Source organism: Caloenas nicobarica, chromosome 1 (assembly GCF_036013445.1).
Source record: "Caloenas nicobarica isolate bCalNic1 chromosome 1, bCalNic1.hap1, whole genome shotgun sequence".
Lineage (NCBI taxonomy): Eukaryota > Metazoa > Chordata > Aves > Columbiformes > Columbidae > Caloenas > Caloenas nicobarica.
This window is the reverse complement of record NC_088245.1, coordinates 149,849,668-149,868,611: the sequence shown is the minus strand read 5'-3', so window position 1 is coordinate 149,868,611 and position 18,944 is coordinate 149,849,668.

The following is an 18,944-nucleotide window of genomic DNA, read 5'->3' as shown; positions in this document are numbered from 1 at the left end:
ACAGCGGACTGGAGGACACCAGGCAGGGATGAGGATCAAGCTATGTGAGACTGAGCCACCCAGATGACTTCTGACCATGACCACCCTCTCTTCTCCTCTTATCCCTTCCTGGAGCCGCTCTCATAGCTTACGCCACCTTGGCTCCAACAATGTGTCACTTTACCCAACCTGTTTAGCTCACTAAGCCAGCAGAAGACTAACACAGCAGCAACGGAGCCAGGCTGCTCTCCTAGATGGCTTTGTGAACCAAGTGCAGTGATGCACCCAATAAGTGTGTGACATGGGACCAGGGAGGACGTGGAAATGGGCAGCTGAGCTCAAGCAATGGGCTCTCCTTTGAACAGCAGCGAGAGGCAAGATCAAGCTGCCTGGTAGAACATTATCCCAAGTGAAAAAGAAGACTTAGGAAGCATTGCCACCCAGTGTGGCAGTGTAGCTGTGGCAGTGGCTAATGACAGTGAAATCAGGCAGACTGGATTAATCTCTGATTTAATTGTGGGGTGGCAGCAGTCAAACGATTCATGTTAATGACTGTGCAAACACATAGGGAGGCATGATGTCTCTTGCTCGTAGGTATTCCTTAAGAAGCTCTCATGACTCCTCTGCCTGCCTGGTTTGCTGGAAAATTAAGAAGCCTCTGCAGAGGTATCTGTTCAAAAGGCACTTGATGTCAACCCCTCCAGTATTTTGTCCTCAAAGGGCTTTAAAATCCCTGGCCCTTTCTCCTTCCCAAAGATCTTGTCCCTTATGAGTCATTTCCCTACAGCAGGTGAAGGGCTGCCAATCGGAGCAGTTTCAGGATAAAAATCCAGTCCTCGGGAGGGTTTTGGGCTGGGAGGAGGAGAGATGAATCTGTCACTGCTATTAGTCTTACAGCAATGGGAACAAAAAGGGACTCCAGGGGCTTGGTTGCTTTTTATCATCTTGCTAACTCCAACTTTTGCAGCAAGAAGATAGTGCATGTCTCTGCGTGTCTACAAGCATTAATCTTCATGGAGGTTTCTGTCTGTATGCAACTTGCTGGATCTTTAGAGACTGAAGCATGTGCCAAGGGGTTGCCCTCATGGTACCTTATGGCTGCATGCAAAAGACACCTACCTGGATGGCCCCACAGCTGGGGCTTCATGCGACTCTCCTCTGCTGTATGCACCCAGTTCGTGGAACCCTGACCCGTGCTGGCGAGGTGCCACAGAGCAGAGGATGCCGAGGGCACCCAGCCCTTTGCTGTGTAAGATAACTGGTTACACTGATGCGGCTGAAGGCCACCCATGGTGGAGCTTCACTGCTCCCTTCTCCCGGCTGCCATGTCCCACAGTACTGTCCCCCAGTCAGGAGAGCCTGATGGCACCTCAATGTGCCACGGCCAGGGGGTCAGTGAGACAGTTTGAGGGGGATAGCTACCTCAGGAAGACATTGCAGTGAAACTCATGAGTGAGAACAATCCCAGCGTATGGCCTGATCCAGGGTCCTTCTGTGGGCTGAGTTTCCCAAACTGGACATCTGGCACATGGATGATTCAACAAGACACCTGTCACCCTGGAGACATTCCAGGCCAGGCTGGATGGGGCTCTGAGCAACTTGATCTAGTTGCAGATGTCCCTGCTCATTGCAGGGAGGGGTGGACTAGATGAAGTTTAAAGGTCCCTTACAGCCCAAACTATTCTATGATTCTGTGAAACAGAAACACTGATAGGTAGCTACTCAAGGAGAAACCTTTCATCATACAGAAACCGAAATTTCAGCTAAGTGAAAATTCTGCATAAAAGGATTTTGTACACAGCCACCTTTTCATATAGTCTGTGACTGTAAGTCTGCATTTGTTATAATCAAAACTTTCTTGCATAGGTCCAGTATCCAGGAGAACAGCTCTTAAGACATCTCCCAGCTCAGAGGTACAAATCTTTAAACTCTACAACCAGTCGCTCAGATTTTTCCTTTTTAATAACTAACAAAATAACGATTATGAAAAAAGTCATGAGACAAATCAATTAAGACTCAGTGAGACTTTTGCCTCGGTAGATAGCCTTGTGTAAAGCCAGTAACTGGAGCAAAAAGCTACTTCTAGACAGATGCAAAGGGAAGAAAAAAAAACAAACGGAGGAGGCTGACGAGTCATTAGTCTGAATTACTAGAAAATGCACAGCAAACTGACAGGTAGCTTCCAGCAAATTTCTACATAAAGGTTTAGCAGAAACATCCCAACCAAAGCTCTGAGAGGAATTAGGAATTTCATTCCTGATCACTAAGAAAGGTTCAGACATTAGCCTGAGGAAGCTTTGATATTCAGAAATCTGACGATGCAACTGTGATGAGGAAATGTCAGCAGAAGGGGGCTGCTTTTAGCACCAGGGGAGACAGACAAGAAGAGAAAGAACACAAATCCTGTTCATGGAGATATTTTATTTCAGATTTCTTGACCCATATTATTTAAATAGCACGTCAGCCCAAATCAGAAAGAGAGACAGTTTCTTTTTTTCACATTTGCTGTTTTCCTTCTTGTTGACTGTAATAGCAGTAAACAAATCCTCCAGTTAACCACACAGTAACTAAACCAGCTATTTTGGAGAAATTCTTCCTGTTCTCCTGCAGACTCTGGCTCTTTTGGCTGTTGCCTCTGCCTCCTCACATTCCAGCCATGGCTCTGCTTATACATCTGTATTTCACAGTACCAGTAACTCAGGCTGAAACACATTTATACCTCTCTCCCTCACGCTAATGGACCGCACTATGAATGGCCCCTTCTGTAAGGACACGAGTGAGCTCTCAAAGCCGAGCAGTGTTTTGCTGAAGGCATCAGCACACAGGTACCCTGCTGCCAGCTTTATTCCATAAATAACTACAGCAGCGTTTTGGGGGGGTGAGGGCAAAAGTCTGCAGCACCCCCCGTCCCAGTTAAATGAGTGAATTCCACCAAAATCCTCCCCCGCTTCAGACTTCAATACTTGTCTAAAGCAGATGGCCCCATAAATAATACATCCTAGGAAACCTGATCAGCTACCTCTGGGATACGCTTGAGCTCCTCTCTCTCATAATATCATCGCTAGATTAGCTCTGGGAATTCTTTTAATTTAATCCTTTTAACAGGTCATGTGCGCAAGAAGCGGTGACAAAAAAATTAGATGCATTTGGTTGGGCTAAACCCTTGGTAGCCTGGAGCTAGCATATCTCTGCTTGCTGCTTTCAGGGACTTTCAGCGCCACATTCAGTTCCTGACCCCTCACTGCCCGAGCCTGAGGCAAGAGAGACCAGAACTGATGAGGATGAACACGGGGAGGCTGGGAAAGAGGGACCAGGGGACAGAGTATCTGAGCAGCATCGTCCCATGCAGCCAGAGGGCTCAGCAGGAAAAAACATCCTTTAGCAGGCAAGTGCTTGCTGCCTTGTCTGGGAGTGGAATATGTCATCTTTATTTTAGGATGTAAGACACAAATCCATAAATTCCCTTTTCTTTGTCTTTAGCACCCTCTGCTTTTTCAAATTACTGCATTTTAACAGGGGGTCAGGGAGGTCCCATAGGTTTTGTTCTCACCCTTACCCAATCCCACTCCAGGTATCTGGGCAGAAATACCGAGTATAATACCAGCGATGAGGTGGATCCTTCTTACAGTTACCCCTGTGGAGATGCCAACCTCAGGCCTTCCTGCTCTCCTCCTCCTCCTCCTCCTCTCCCTCCTCCTCCTCTCCCTCCCCTGCTACAGCCTGAGCTCCACATAAATTGGCAAAATTGGCATCAGGGCAGTCCCTGCTTGGCTGCTCAGGTCCTTTGCAAGCTGAATTTCATCTCTCCAGTGTCCAGTCTGCTGGGAAACATGTTTATAGCACTGCTCTGTGAACAGCTTCAACAAAATGACCCCAAGTATTAAAAAAAAACCCAAACCAAAACAACAACCCTCTGTTTTCTATTGTTAAGCTGTATGTTCCCAAGGCTGTATGTTCCCGAGTGCCGCCCAGTTTTATCTGCACAATTCAGGCAGCAGCAAACTGTGATGGAGAGTGTGGAGAAATGTGACTCTTCCGAACTATTTCCCTGCCAAGGAAATCTCATTGCAGACGTACACCCTGACACTGCACTCCAGGCACGTGTCTGATGCTCTTAGCATGGGTACCGCAAAACAGCCCCCTCCCCTCGACTTCTCCTGCCACTCATCCCCTCTCCTGGTTGCTCCAGGGAATGGACACAGCTGAAGCCCTGGCCAGGTTTGCGCTGCCTTCATTGCAGACATTTGCAAGGATGGATGTGCAGGATGAAGCCGGGGGAGGAAGCACGTCCATAGGTACAGGGGAGAGGGGCAAGTGCAGGGACTGCTTTTCATGTCTCCATGTCTGTGGAGCCACCATCTGGTCCCTGTGGTCACACAGGCTGCAGCGGGGAAGCTCAAAGACCCGTTTAAGGGTTTGGGAACTACTCTGTTTCTTTAAAAAGACGGGACCGGAAACAAAAAGCTGGGTTCTTATCTGAAAATGCCTGCAGGGTGCAAATATTTTAAAGTAGCACTGCTGAGACCGAATGGCTTTTAAATCATAACAAATCATATCTTGCATTTCTGTAATGCCTTTCATCCTATGTTCTCTTCACAAACATAAACACATGAAGTTCAACAAGACATCTGAGGAAGTATTGTGCTGTGTGGGAGCTTTCACATCCCAGTTCAGCAGAGAAGCAGACATGTGGGGTTGGCAGTGACCCGCCACCCCGTGTCAGACAGGATATCTGAGGCACCAGTTGGAACATGACCAAGATCTCCTGACCACCAGCCTTATGCACGAGTTAGGAGACATCTTTCCCTGGTAGCCCTGCAGATTTATTTGTCAAGAGACTGGCTCACAGCTCCAGAAAATAAAGTTTTGAGGGGGGGAGACTGCAGGGGACAAAGCAAAGTCAACTTTTCTAACTGTTTTGTTTTGAGTATTCAGTGTCTATCCAATGCACTGGAAATGCAGAGATGTCATCCCATTTAGGTTTCTGTCTTCTGCATGCCTGGTTGGTATCCTACTGGAAACCGATCATCAAGAGACACATTTACTGTGTGGCGAATCAGAATTTGTTATTATCACCACCCCATTAATTTCCACACACATCTGCTGGAGTACTTGTTTCTGCCTGTGTCTCACATTTATCTTCATCTAATCCACTTTTTACTGCCCTTGTCTTAGTGCCAGCAACTATCATGAGGCACTGTAAACACTTGTTAGTTAACCATTTGCAATCGTTAGCTCTTCAGACTCCACATTACACTAGTCGTTGGAGTTTAGCGAGTTTAAGTTCTGCAGTATCGCGATTATTTGACTACATTATGAAATAAGTCACAAGCAAACACCCCAAGCCAGTCCCAGTCCCCCAGGGGTGGGAGGGGAGAGGAAATTTGGGACTTTCAAAGAGATCCAGGAACTGAGCCGCCCAGTTCCACCTGGATGTCAGTGAGGCTGGGCTGTGCTCACCCCTGCCAGCTTCTTCTAGATAGCTCAGCCTAAATCCTTTGATAAGCAAATAAGTCAAGAGGTTTTGCACGTCCTAAGCCTTCTTCAGGTCCATCACCTGCCTAAACATGCCCCAGCAGCCCCTACCCTGCTGGCTGCTGCGGCCCCTCGGAGGCAGCAGGAAGGTGGGATGCTGCTGGCTGGTACGAAACCTCAGCCTCAGCAGCTTTTCATCTCCTGTCTTTCGGCCACTGTCCAAATAGGACACGTCCCCGGTGAAGGGGAAATGTTGCTGAAAAGACAACACATCCTGCTCTCAGACACGCCGGCTTCCTATCTGTGTCTCCTGCCTACAGGACACCTCAGGTTAAAATGTTTTCTGCTGAATCAAAAATAGTTTCTCCCATACTACCTGGCAGCCTCTTTTCCTCTGTCAAATGTAATTAGCTTCCCCTAATTAAAGGGCTGCAGCCAGGCTCAGCAGGAAGCTGGAGGAGCTCAGTCCTCAACAAGCAGCTTTTCGTTTCTGCTCAGCGCTCAGGCAGCCGAAAGGCAGGAAGCCCTCACCGATCTCCTCCGGGGCACCCCATGGTGTTGGCCATCTTCTCTTTGGAGACATCAGCACAGCCCAGGCTCCAGCAGCCAAGGAGGCTGTGCTGCTGCCAGGCAGGGGTGGGCACCCGTGGGACACCATGCTAGCAGGTGGTCTATGCTCAGCATGGCCAACACCTGTAGATGTTAGCCAAAGCTTTCTTCTGGTCTAGTTTCATACCTGGTAATGTGCTAAATAAAATGTAAAAGAGGTCTCGATATCATCTCGCAGCAGCAAGCGATTGCCTGGTGTGCTGTGATCTGTCCTATTCAGATTTATTGTGCCCATCTGGAGTTACATATCTTCTCTCTGCCTTCATCTGAAATACATACCTAGTAGTTGTACATTGACAGGAAAAAAATATCCCCCCAGAGTCCCCTGGGCGACTCCACGAACCCTGGAGGCAGGGAGGTTTGTTGCACCAATGGCCTTAACAGCTCTACCCAGATGCAGAGGGCTCCCCAGCCTCTCCGTGGAGCAAGAAAGGAGACAACAAATGGGAACCGTCATATTTTCATCTGCACAGCCATCTGCAGCAGGACAAGTGATATGCATGTGTCCATACCAGAATCTCCTCTGCCCCAGTTTCCCCTTTGCACCTGATCTCTCTCTTGCCTACTCACCCCTCCATGACTTTGTACACATTATGTGAAGTCGGTTTTGAAAGAGCAGCATTTTGTAAGTGATGTGCTATATAAACTTACAGAGGTGCCCAGTGTAGTCATGAATAGAGCCCACCTCCTTTCCCATTCAGGTACTCTGACATCCCATTAACTTTGAGAGTAGCAAATCACATCTTGTCTCAAGGCTGAATTCATCTGACTTCAATTTCTACCCGCCTGATCTTGTTATCCCCTTGTCTGCAACTTTATACCACCTCACCGTTCCCTTATCAGATTGATTTTTCTGTGTGTAAGAATATAAGTCACCACTCAGCTTCCTCCTTGGCAAGAAAGTCAGCCTGTCTACCTGAAGTCACCCCTGAGAAGGCTTGGTCTCCAGGCTGAGGGTCACCCTGACTGTCCTCCGCCAGACTCTCTCCAGTGTTTCCTCATCCTCCATGCGGTATGGACCCTATAGTGGGCATCTCACTCCTGAAGTGGTCTCATCCGTGCTTCACAGAGGCACAGCAACATGCCTGCTTCTGTTTGATGTCCCTCTTGTGCATCATTGCCCTGGGATGTTGTGTCAAGGAAGTTATTCATAAGCACTCTCACAGCTTCCTGAGACAGACTCTCCTGTTTTACAGGTAGTCCTTATATTTTCCAGGCGGCAATTTGCCTCTATTTTAGAAATATTTGAACGTGTTTTGGATGGTGATTATTAACGAGACATTATTCTTTCTCAGTAACCTGTCATTATCTCTATAGTTTCATCCACTAACTTTCCCACAGTGCATTTTATTTTACAGCACAAGTTGATCGTAACACTGACTAATTTGAGTAAAAGATGAAATTTTGCTGGTTAAAACTCTTGAATATGGGGTGTGTGTGGGGGTCTTTTGTTTTTGTTTTCCACAGGTCTTCCTGACTATAAATAAATATGGGTCTCTTCCTCTTCAAATCTGTTTCTGGTGGTGTCTTAGACTATAACGCTGGCTGTCATAATGATGCTTCAGGCTCTTGCAGTGTAGAAAACCAGAAGACTGTTGATCTCCATGCCAAAGGTAAATCCCAGTAGTTTATTTAGAAGCAATTTCACTTCTAAAGTTAAAGTTTAATTACTAAAGTACCTGAACATTCACCAGGTTAATTAGACAGGATCAGCAAAATCTCATTCAGATGTGGTGGTTTTTTTATTTCCATTTAGATATGGATCTGTTTCGGCTTCAATGGAGTCTTCTGTGAACCTTCGTATTCAAGTCAGCAAAAGTGCCTGCAGCCTTTTTTCTCTTCTCACTTGCTCTTTCATTTTTTTTTTTCAATTTTTTTTCAATTTTTTTTCAATTTTTTTTCAATTTTTGTCAGTGGTGATTACATAGTGGCACTCTGCTTCACTCCAAATGCGTAGTCCTGTCTGAAACTCACCGAAGCTGATGAAAGTCCTTCCATTGGTCTCAGAAGTCCCTACCTGAGGCTCATAATCTATGTATTACCTTGGCTGTAGGCATCTGAGGTATGTAAAGAATATAATCTCTTCCTATCATGTCTTCTTTTTTTCCAAACATACCATACAAGCTGTTAATGGAGCAAATGACATAGAAACATAATCTATATTCCTACAGGTTTTGTGGCTGTGCTTGCTGCTCCTTCCTTATCACCCAAAGCGATAAAGCCATGTTGGTGATAGCATAAGTGAGTTTAGTGGAAGTGATATATCGGGTTGCTAACAGAGAATTAAAACTTTTGGGCAGGGAGGGGGAACGAGCGGCAGGAGAACAGGAACTTTTCAGAAACAAGAGTCTGTTTTTTTATGCAAATGGTTGTATTAACGAAAATTAAGGGAACAATAACATAGTAACAACAATTTTGCTTGCAGAGCAGATGACAGCTTATCTGAGGAAAAAGGATTTCAAATTCTTCCTGAAATGTCATCTGCATTTCATTATCTCTCTGGTAACACCTAGTGTGTAGGATCTGTTCTTCACTCCTTGCTGTTAACTGATTAGGAATAAGTCTATAATTTTTCATTATGTGGAGAAAACTTGGAAGACTCCCGTAGTTGAACACAGAAAAAACAAACATACTTTTAGTGTTTCTTCATGAGAAAGAATAATTTTTTCCAAGAGCCAAATCAAAGTCCTAATGGGCTCAAAAGAAAGGCCTCACTGATTTCAATAGAGTTTGAACCAAGCTTTTGTTTAGTTTATTTTCCTGTCCTTACATTTATGAATTGTTATCTCATATTTGCATTGTGGTAGTACTCAAAAGCCCCAAACTCGTGGTCCCATCATGCTGAGCTCCAGATAAGCATCCATGAAGACATCAGGTTCTGCAAGTGAACGTGCACCTAATGGCTGCTGGAGCTTGTGAAACCGCAAATCCCCACAACTTGTCCTCGGTGGCCTCAGGCCTGGTGGCTTCCACTCTGCCAGGGCTGAGGAGAAAAGTCACATCTCCCAGCAGGGGCTCCTGTGGGGACCGTGACCACCAGCAACTCCTGAAGGTGACACCAACCTGCAGAGGGGAAGGTGGTCAGATGTCCAGTACCTGCAGCTACATGCTTGGTGAAACTGCACCTCAGCAGTTAATCAGTGACCTGACAAGTTTAAAATTAAGCTGGTGATTCAAAGTGTTGCTGAACGGCTTAGGAGGAAGTTCTGAGACCTGGCACCAATAATTTAGCAATGCTCTAGATTGAGAGATCATTGAGTTTCTGGGCACTGGTGCGTATGTACAGTGCCTATCTTCTGCGCCCACCAACTTCCTCACCAAGGACAAAATAAATCCATTATCACGACAGGTTCAACCTTATTTGGCTGGAGAGCCGTCTTTTTGGAGAAATTCTCCTTTTCCTTTAATTGATTGTTTTATTTTCTTCTCTAATGGTAGAGGAACTGTGAAACAGCCCTATCAAGGATTTCTAATTTTGATAAATTAATCGTCTCTGTGTAGAGTGATTGATCACAGGAGATGCTGGGAAACACACTTGCATGTTTCAGAATGTCTCAAATTCATTAGCTATTCCGCTTGAGCTACAAGTTAGTGAGCAAGATGAAAAAAACTCTTTGGAATAACTCTTTGAGGCTTCTGTGCTTTTAAATAGGCAGCTAACAATTTATCATTCCCCCCTTTTCAGTTGTTTGTTTTATTTTTCATATGAAAGAGAATGGAATCAACTTTTCTATTAAATAAAAAGATGAGGATAAAGTTCCCATTGCTAAATCAGGTCTGCCAGCATCTCCTTATCTCCACGTAACAATTGTTATTTTCTAAATATTCTGTTTCCCATTATCCTGTGAGTATTTAGTTGCTGCTTTTTCTATCAAGATTTCTCTAAGGCAGGCCTCTAAAATTGCTGTAGCAATGTTTTGCCTCGTATTTTCTTCTCTTGTTTGGCAGGCAGGGGTTGCTTCCTTGCTTACAATTCATTCCAGAAGCCAAACAGGGCTTATCACCACAGAACCAGCGTGGATCTTTCCTTCTCCTCTAGATCCTACATGGAGCTACCTTGACAAGACTGCACCATGGTCCCCTGTACTTACAATTTCAGAAAAGCCACCAGGATGCTCAGAGGAGCTGGAGGTGTGGTATGTCTGGTCTGTCATGGTTAAATGCTGCATTCAGACCATTTGGCCACACGAAGCCACGATGAAACCTTGAAGAGCTGTTTGGGTACCTCTGCCTCAGCCCTTGCGTGTACCCTGAACCATTTGCTCTCCAGCTCCCATGCCAGGATAATGCATCCTGACCAAGACAGTCATGCAGCCTTGCAGCTTCATTAAATGTCTGTGGAGTGAGGACGCTACTCACACAGCCTCTACACATCCACTGTCTGAGAGACTGTGCAATCCCACCCAGCGAAACAGATGTGATGCACAGATGAACAGACCTGAGGTGGTGGAGACAAGAAAGAAGAAAAACCAGAAGAAAAATAGGTGTGAAGGAGTCATCCCACAACAAGTTCAGCCAAATTCTGCAGCAAACCAGTACACTGAATAAGAAGGCGACTTGGTCTGCAAAATTGCAATGGCTGCCAAAAGTCTTCCCTGCTGGTTTTTGAACTTACATTGCACAATTAAATCATCCAAAGGCTTCAGGCAAGTTTGGGACTGTGATATGCAAAGGGATGCCATTGCTGCATGGAGAATGAGAAAGTCTTTCTATAAAAAATGCTTAAAAATATCTCAAGGGTGAGTTTTGAGAGGATGGGACCAGACCCTTTTCAGTGGTGCCAAATGATAGGATGAGGGGCAATAGGCACAGACAGGCACAGATCAAAGCATAGGAGGCTCCATCACATGAAGAGAAACTTCTTTGCTCTGAGGGTGCCAGAGCACTGGAACAGGCTGCCCAGAGAGGCTGTGGAGTCTCCTTCTCTGGAGACATTCAAAACCCGCCTGGACACATTCCTGTGTGATCTGCTCTGGGTGAACCTGCTTTAGCAGGTGGGTTGGACTAGATGATCTCCAGAGGTCCCTTCCAACCCCAACCATTCTGTGATTCTGGGAAAAAGGGCATTTGAGTACGGGATTCGAAGTCAAACAGCTTCAAATAACTGAAGGCTGTAGACTTCAGACAGTGGGCTGCTTCCCTCATCGCCTTCCTCTAGGTAACTCATAACTTCCAGAGCCCATTCTACTCCTAACCCCAGCCTGAATGCAAGTAAAGCATTGTCAGGACAATAGTCCAGACTCTCCTATGAGCTCAGCCTGAACAACTAGTAGCAGTAATGCAACTAGAAGAAGCCTGTTGTGTCATTAAATCCAGCCTTTGGCAGTCACAGGCAACCATAGAATGGAAAGATCCACACTCCTCCTTTGTCTTGCCACAAAATGCTTCGTTAATCCATGACAAAATTAAGATCTCTGGTGCAGAAATAAAGCACAAACAAGCCACCTCAAAGTACTACAGAAAGGTGGTTCCTTTGTCCTAGGACTATGCCAGAATAAGAAGTCTGTCAGAGTAAAAAGCCCAGATGACCTACCGGGGTGGACTGTGCCCTGTGTTACTTCGGGAGGCAAAACCCCCATTGGTTCTTGATTTGATTCTTATTTCTAACCTGGTGATCATCCAAGTTCTGAGTCTGAGGTCCAGAGAGATGACCCAGCCACTCACAAGGTTGCTCAGTCCTACACAGAGAGGCTTTGCCTCCTGTCCACCTTCTCCCTTCCTGCTGTAGCCAGTCTCTGACCTCCAGGAAGACAAACATCAGTCACGTCATCTTGTCCAAACCCTCCTGATTCCCCACAGATAAACCGTGCATCAAAAGAAGAAACAACATGCCTGGGGTCCTACAAAGGACCATCAGGAGCATGGAATTAATTAATTTTTATCCCAACTTATCAGGAGTCAAAATCGACAGAGCATTTTGCCAGAGAATCTGTGGCTGAGGATCTAGTTGCATTTTCATGATTAACCCGGATTTGGAAGTTGAAATCTTAAGCCACTTCTGATCATCTCGTATTGAAACATGAAAGCTCTGGGAAGTCATACATACTAGTGAAGGACGTGGTAGGTAGAAGGCCTGTTACCTGCCAAATTAATTTATTCAGGGAAACAGTTCAAATCAGAATTTCAGAAATTAAAAAAAAAAAATCAGGGCACCTTTAAAATTCCTCATCTCCTGTTGTTATTTTCCTGCATGATGTCATGTTCTTCTATTTTTGAGATGATAAACGCTTCCACAGCACCAATTTTGATGTCACAAACAGAAGATAATGATTTCAAGACAAAGATGAAGCAGGAGCAGATGACCTCTTTAAAACTAATAATAATCATCCTCTTGTCCTGCAAACACCTTCAGTGACAAAAAGCTAGAAGAAAGACAAAAAAAATGAAGTGATATACAAGTCCTAGAACTGTCACTGAAGACCATAGTTTGTTTCAAAGCCTCCAAACAAGACATAAGTGGGTCTTTTACCCTGTAGCTACTGCTGCCCCCAAAAAAGCAAAACCAAAATAAAAGTGCTCCTCTTTCTACTCTGGAATTCTGACCAGAATATGGTCTTAAGCACCACATCAGTGCTGTTCCCACAGAAGACAAGGTCAGAGTTTGACCTCTCACTTTATTTTTGAACATTTTTTTTTGCATTTGAACACATAAGTAGTAGTAGTTTAAGGAAAAAAAAAAAAAAGGTCCAGATGGTTGATGAAATGTCAGCAAGGAATCAGTTGATTCTGCTTTCAGTTGATGCATTTAATATCCTTACTGCAGTGGTAGACCACCATAGTTTACTTCCAGAGGGATTAGCATACCCCAGTAAGATACATTATTTCCTTAGGGTGAAATAAATGTCTCAGAAAATGGCAGAATTGAAAGAAAAGGAAAAACACCAGCTATGAAATTAGGGCAAACTTATGATCTGCTTCTAGTCTAGAGAATACATAAGATAAATCAGGGAGAATAGAAGGGTGCTACGTGCAGTTCTGAAGGTGGGCAAGAGAAGACTTTTCATTGAAGCGCCTTGAAAGAAAAGGAGACTTTGGAAAGAAAAGCTTCTTCAACATCAAAAGCTAAAGGACACCAACCAGGCTTAGCGAGTTAGTCTTTGAAATGCAGTACCAACTTCCAAGTCAGCAAAACATGTACAGCTTTAAGTGGAACAGCACTGTGTTCCCTCATACTCCTGAAAAGTTACTTTCACAAATGAGACCGCATGCCTCTATTAACGAAATTCCTTTTTCTGCAGTCTGTGTGTCCAAAAATAAACTAGGAAAGCAGAAAATCCTCATGTTGAGAGAAATCAAGAGGACTGCCTAAGCTGCCTATTTAAAGCCTTTCCCGAGGTTGGATGCACCCTTTTGCTTACACACGCCAGTGCACATGGCTGCAGGAAACAACCCAATTGCAGCACCTAATTTAGACACTTCTGCAGCACCAATTGTGTACATCAGGTTGAATGGGGAGCACCTTCCCATCATTGCTTTCAGTCCCCAGCTGGGAAGATATTTTAGCACTGAAATGGCAGGGCCCAGCGGGAGGAGCAGGGGGAGGACAGCCATAGGGCTGGTTTTCTTGCTCAGCTGCTTACTGGGCATAGAGCAACCAAACAGGCATCACATTTTGAACAACCACACCCATCCAGACACGCCTGTATCATTTGCTTCCATGAGATAAAAGGAGAAATAGAAAGTACAGTTTCATTTCCAGCTTTCAAGAGATGATTGCAGACAACTTAAACAACAGGACCACTGATGGAAGTGCGTTTTCCAAAGGTGCTGCAATACGGCCAGCAGAAAGAACACCACACTGAACTTTGTAAGAGGAGCTGGACGTATATATTGTAACATAAGTGTATTATCACATAAGTGCAATTTCTGGGGGACTTCTCCCCACTTCAGCAGGGAAGTTCGCCAGCAGCCCTGCGCTGCGTGCAAGGCGGTGAGGAGCGCTGCTTTCTCAAGCCAACCCAAGGGATGGGACGATCGTGGCCACCTTCCCCTTCTGGTGAGACTTATCAAGGAAAAAACTTCCACAAATCCAAGGCAGCAAGACAGGGAGGCCCTTTCTCTATTTTAAAAAAAAAAAAAGTTCCAGTCCTGCTAAGGAAGGCTGAATAAGGGAGAGACAGAAGGAAGGTATTTACCTATTAAAAATAAATGATTCAGACGTGAATTTTTGAGACTTGCACCATATGGCTGGAAAACTTCTCAGGATTAAAAAAAAATATCCTCCTGAGACTGAATTTCCTTTTGATAGGAACTTGAGTAAGGGTGTGCTCACTGGGGGCCTTTAAATACTCCTTGTTAAAGCAGATGCTTGGCCGCTTACCTGTGGCAATGACACATGGCTCTTCCTTTCATCAGCGATTTGGTTTACTTTTGAGCAGCCAGGTTTGTAGCTCTTTAAGAACTTTAAAAAAATCGTGACTTGTTAGTTCTCTTCCTATACATTGCTCTTTGAAAGACTAGAAGGCATGCAAACCACATGCTAAATAATATTTAAATGCCTGTCTTCTTTAGCACCCCTGTTGTTGGGAGGCAGCTCCATGCTGGGGTGACCTCCCTGAGGTGTCTGAGGAGCAAAGCGGGGAAGAAAGGCACCAGCACCGCTCGGGCACGGAGCCGGGGGGGGCAGACAGGTGCAGCCACTTGTACCTGTGCTGTCAAACCCAAAACCTGCACCAGCCGCAAGCCTGAATTACCCGGCTGGAAGAGCCATCGCCTCACTTTGGACTCCAGTCTGAGGCTGAACCAAAGGCTTTGGGCAGACTGGGAAGGGGTGGGGGGGAATTGGACTGGGCTTACAGAGTCATAGAATCATAGAATGGTTTGGGTTGGAAGGGACCTTCAAAGACCATCTAGTCCAACTCCCCTGCAATGAGCAGGGACATCTGCAACCAGATCAGGTTGCTCAGAACCCCGTCCAGCCTGGCCTGGAATGTCTCCAGGGATGGGGCATTGACCACCTCTCTGGGCAACCTGGGCCAGTGTTTCACCACCCTCAGTGTAAAAAAATTCTCCCTCATGTCCAGCCTGAACCTCCCCTCCTTTAGTTTAAAACCACTAACCCTCGTTCTATCATAACAGCCCTTCTAAAAAGTCCATCCCCATCTTTCTTTTAGGCACATTTTAAGTACTGAAAGTCCTTACAGTGAGTATTTTAAGTACTTTTAGTGAGTTTGAGGCTAAAATTCTTACAGTAAAACAGGCAGGCCAGGCAGGCTGCATCCCAGGATTCAGGATCACACGGGGAGAGCCTCGACCTTCTCTCTCACCTGCACATTGGGGGTCAGGCAGTACATTGGCTGCAGAGGGTCCGTTCTCCTCCATCCTTGGGCTTGCATCTTGCATGTGGAGGGCTGCAGCAGGATGCACTAAGGGAGCTGGGAGGAACTCTGACTTGCATGGGGTTTTGGCTTGGACATCACACTGGTGTTTTATCAGCTCCGCTGAAGGGAAGAAGGCAGGCTCTTGGGACACAACAGAAGAGACCTGTGGAGGAGAGATGGGTTCTGCCATTTGCTCCTTGCAAAGAATGGGTTAACAGCATGTGATGGACAAGGTCACGTATGCTTTTTAATTAACATGTCATTTATTGATTGAATCTTGAAGAGTCAGGGTCTTGCTCAGGCAAAGGGACTGCAGAATGAGAGAGACAAGCATCTTTAGAAGGCTGTAGGGCTGAGCTGGGACCAGTGCTGTGAAAGTGGCGATGGACCCTTTATGTGAGTGATACACAGGGGAGTGCAGGAGCACCACATCAGCTGTAACGCAGCTGATGCAGGTCTGGCAATTGATGGAGAGACCAGCTACCATGCAGCAGCTGCTTCAGCATCTGGAGGGGCTGACCACCTCCTGCAGCACTCTGTGGCCTTCTGGCTGTCATGCCTAGAAAGAGTCACGGAGCTGGGAGCAAGCTCATGATTTTTTCTAAGAGCGAAGCTTGGGGTAAAGGAAGACAACAAGAAACCCTTTGGCCACATGATGTTGTTATGCCCCAGTTCTTTAAAAAGCAAGATAAATGAGAGGTCCTAGCTCAGGTCAAACTATCCTAACACAGTCTCTCAGGGATGGCAATTAATCAGTAATTGGCGCACCCACAAAAAAAGGCCAGTGGAGTAGGGGGAGAGGAGAGCATCCCTGCAGACCCAGATCTGACCTTGTTTTGTATTCCCTCTCCTCAGATGCAGGACTTGCAGCTGTGCAGATCACCTGCCACTGTCCTGAACCCCACACAAGTTGGGGGCTGTGGTCCCCTGCGTTGGCCACACTCGCCAGCCTTTTTTCACAGGAGCAGCTCCCCACTGCACCCCTGCTCACTGCAGGAACCTGAAGGATTTCGGCACAGTGTTACATCTTTCAGCTGCTTTCCTTGGCCCTAGCCCATCGCTGCTTTTTCAGGCAGTTTCTGAAAGGAGGGTCATCCCCCAGGATGGCTGGGGCATTCCCAGGAGAACAGGAGAACTGATCTGATGGCTTAGCTGGCTTGTTGCCACATCCTGCGAGTATGGGCACAACTCCACAGCAAGGACATGCGGCAAGTTGTGGGGCCTAGATTTTTTTCTTTGTTTAGTATTTTTCCTTATCTTATATGAATCTGTACAAACACCACTATGGCCCTTGCAAGAGTGGACATGTCCTGTTATGCCATGCTTAGCTCCATCCTGCTGCCCCAAAAGCTTGATCCTGCCACTATTTCCAGCAACGGGACAACAGTGCCTTTTGTCTGGGTTTGCTTTGGGCAGCTGGGCCTCTGAAATATGAATGCTATATTTTCCCTCCTTCCTTCTCCTTCTTCCGTTCTCTGTAGGCTCAGCTGAGGTGCTCATGTAACAGATTGCACCCCTGCAAGTCGGGTGTTTGTGCACCTTTCTTTGCTTTTCTCTTAAGACAACTTCATTTCTCCCTCTCTATAGAGACGCCTCTGCTTTGTCATCACAGAGCTGCAGGCAGAGCTAGACTCTCTGAGACAATGATTGCAGGTTATGAAGTAATATCTGCATCGCATCATTATTTTATTCAACACGTGGTGATCGAGTAGCTGTCAGCGTCTCTCTCACTCTCCCTGCGGCAGATGACAGAGATATCTGTGTCCCCAGCACCATCGGGCCCTGCCAGTGCCTGTATCCACTACTGAGACTCCCTCAGGTGACACTTTCCATTTTCTTCTGCTTCTGTCGGCAAAAACATTAACGCCGCTTTTGCTGCTCCTCCTGTTTACTCGGCTCTGCCTTTCTGCCAATGTATATTTGCGGCACAGGACTCCCGCCGCTCCCCCAAATGACAAACTATGTGTTAGTACAGATCTAACTGCAAGCAAACCCAGGCACTGCAGAACCTGTAACGGGGTCTTTTGCACCTACCCAGATTATTACAAGCTATTAGTCAAGTACTTGAATGTATTGGGCGATGCAGAAATATCGTTGCTTTGTTTTCTATTTGCTTTTTCTCTTCTGAAAGCTTTCTGTCACAGCAAATGATGCCAAACTCCTACCCATGCACTTAATTTTTGGTATGGATGCCCAGCAAGCGAGAAGCTAGATTGAAAACCCATCTTTGCCGCATATGGTAAACATTATCAGCTAGGGGTCTACGAGCTTTGATTCAGGTCAGCTGGCATCAAAGGAGACTCAGGAGTGTTTGCTTTCAGTTCCAAGGGTGGACAAAATAATCTGTTCTAAAGCTCAAGCCTCCTCCTGCCCTTCGTCAGGGGTCACTTTGCGCAGGGGGAAACAGGAGAGAGGAGAAATGATCTGCTGAACGAAAGTCTCTGCTTTGTTCTTCTGTGTTACAGCTGGCATCAGCAGACCTCTGAACGATGGAGGTAAACGCGCTACCACTTGTTCAAGTATTTTGAATAAAAAAAGGAGTTAGTTTAATAAATCTCCTGGAGGAGGAAGAGTTGCCCTAGTTCAGCATTTTCCCCTTTGAGCCTGGAGTAGCTGCAGCCAATGATTAGTGATCTGAGAGCAGGGATGAAGGGGAGATGGGAGGTTTCTTTTGGTTTTTGTTTTGGACATGACAGCTACTCCTGACAGTTCTTCTCCATCTGCTCCCTCCTTAAATCCAGAGTGGTGATGTGCAAAGCTGGAAAAACATTCACTTTCCAAGCTTAGCCTCCACCTTGCCCCAGCCATTTACCTTCCTGATTAGGCAAATTCTGCATCTGCAAATACTAATCATTTTCAGTACCCTTGTGTATTCTTTCCTTCTGGTAGTTTCCCTGTGTTTTAAATTTATTTTGTGCAAAAGGAATTATTCACCCTGATTTCTGAGCATCAGCTGTGTTCTCCCCCAGGCAGAGCTCACAGGCTGCAGCCCTTCATTCCGGGGTCTGATGGAGAGGGAGAAGAAGGGTCTTGCAGGGACAGTGGCCTGCGACTCCAGCGATCCAGATTTGCTTCCTCAGTGTCCTTCTGCCTCACCTGTGGAGAGCAGGGCTGGCAAATCTCCTACCCTCAGAGGTGCAAGAGGAAAAAATGATCAGAAAAGTGGTGACATCCCAATGTGATCCATGCAACTGTCAACAGTACATCATCATCATCATTATTATTATTATTATTATTATTATTATTGCCTTCTGTTTGCTCTTTTTTTTCTTCCAGCCAAGTGACTACCAAAGTGAAGTGGAGCAGCATCAACAAGAAGGTGTGAGACACATGCCCAGGGACCCCAAGGGAGAGAGGAGGAAGCTAACCCGTATCTACTACATCCTGCATTAATGCTGGTGTTTTCTAAGGGAAGTGGACCCTCTTTTTCCTCCCACTGTACTTTTTGAGAAAGGCTTAGTAAACACATTTCATCCAATGCATCCCACTCAGGTATCGCAAAGGGACCCTGAGTTGGGGAACAGGATGTGCAACAAGGTGCTGCCCCGATACCAAATGCAA